We start from the raw sequence: 1979 nt of genomic DNA, 5'->3' as shown, positions 1-1979 counted from the left end.
AGTTTAAGTATTTGCTATTGACTGTTCAAATGCGGAGTTTTGCGCATCGTGTGTGTGTGTGTGTGCGCGCGCTCTCTCTGTGTGAGAGAGAGCGCGAGAGAGAGCGAAGAATAAAGGCCTAGTGTAGCGAATCCATGCATTTTTGTAAGATAAATATCCATATTTCAAACGTAATAAACACTTTTTTCCCTCAATTCCGCTGACTGTGGTACGCGGAAGTCGTGCAGGAGGATGGCATAGGACGTAGGCGTCGTGCCCGCACCTCTGAGAAATGCAGGAGCAAAGGAAACAAAGTTTCCTTACTTTAGCAAAGGAAAACCAGTCTCTTCTTGGCTTATAGCGAAATCCTCCGACATTCTTCTTTACAAATGCATGTCAACATATTCTGTTACACCAAATACACAAAATAATGATCTTTAAAAAAGCATCATACGACCCCTTTAACAATTGTCCTGGCCCTCCAAGCCTTTCAGTGGGGGTAAGCAGGTGTTGGTTGCGGATCAAGATTTATGCAATATATATGATGGGTGAAAGAGGGGAAAGGGCCAAAAAAAAAATAATAATAATACCCCCTTTAACAAAAACATTCGTCTTAATAAATAACAATAAACATATTATTTATATTATCTTACTTAATTCACATTCTTTTATAAACTTAATAATATCATCTGAGTTACAGCCTTCTCTGCATTCATTCTTCTTCTTCTTCTTTTTGTTCAATGGCCGTTCACTCCTTAGGAGTATTACCGCCACCTACTGTATATCTTGCGCACATGAGTGATGAATCTGTACTGAAGGAGAAAAAAAAAAAAAACCTTGTGTAATGCCCCACCCACCCCAGAGGATCAGAGCCCAAGCTTCAGCTGGCGCTGCGTGTTCAGCTCCTCCAGCTTCCACACTGTGCTCCTCAACCAACGTAGCTTCTTCTTTCTTCTTTGGTGTTTTATTGGCGGTTGGCAAACCACATCTATCATTTGAAGAGATTGTAAAAAGGGAACCAAATTTTTTGGTTGATGACAAGTGCATTTATGACCCAAAATGTAATAATAAAATTATAAGAAATGTGTTTCAGTCAAGGAAAATAATTACTCCGAGGGGAATTTTTTTTTGGAATTCTTTAATAGATAAGATTAATTGGAAAAAAGCATGGCTCTTACCTTATAAATTCTGTGTCCCCAACAAAGTAAAATAATTAAATTTAAAGATTTTGCATAATATATACGCCAGTAATGAGATTACATCCAAATTTGGTAATCCTCATCTGAATTGTAATTTCTGTAATGTCAGCATTGAGTCTATTGATCATCTTTTTTTCAAATGCCCCCTTGTTAAGGAATTTTGGTATGACGTGTCAAAATTATTTTCTTTAAAATTTAATGTAGACATTGATGTTACTATGTGTGATATATTTTGTTATTTTTCACATTGTAAACATAACATAGAATATATAGGAAATGTATTTATTTTATTGGGAAAATATTATATTCATAAATGTAAATTTTCTTCAACATCTCCAAAATTACATAATTTTCTTTGTGTTTCTGTATTTATAATGTCATCCAATGTTACATTAATTGTTGAAGGTAAGTGTTTATACTTGCAATAAAAAAACAACAACAACAAAAAAACAACGTATCTTACAAAAAAGCATGGATTCGCTACAGGAGGCCTTTATTCACCCCCCGGAGCCGGGTGAGGCACGTTTTAATATGGATAGATGTGTTTTATTTGACTACTTTTGGACTGTCGAACAAAAACACCTGCCTACTCCCATTCTAATGCTTGGAAGAGCAAAGAAAAATTTGAATATATCTCTGATTGGATTCGTCTGAAAGAAGAAAGTCATATACACCTAGGATTCCTTGAGGGTGAGTTAAACTTGGGCTAATTTTCATATTTGGGTGAACTAACCCTTTAAAGTCCTTGTCAATATTCAATTCATTAAACTGTAGTGAAAGAGATCTGAAGTCTGAAAATTC

Source organism: Sinocyclocheilus anshuiensis, unplaced genomic scaffold, assembly GCF_001515605.1.
Source record: "Sinocyclocheilus anshuiensis isolate Anshui unplaced genomic scaffold, SAMN03320099.WGS_v1.1 scaffold620, whole genome shotgun sequence".
Taxonomy (NCBI): Eukaryota; Metazoa; Chordata; class Actinopteri; order Cypriniformes; family Cyprinidae; genus Sinocyclocheilus; species Sinocyclocheilus anshuiensis.
Note: the sequence above shows the minus strand (reverse complement) of the source record.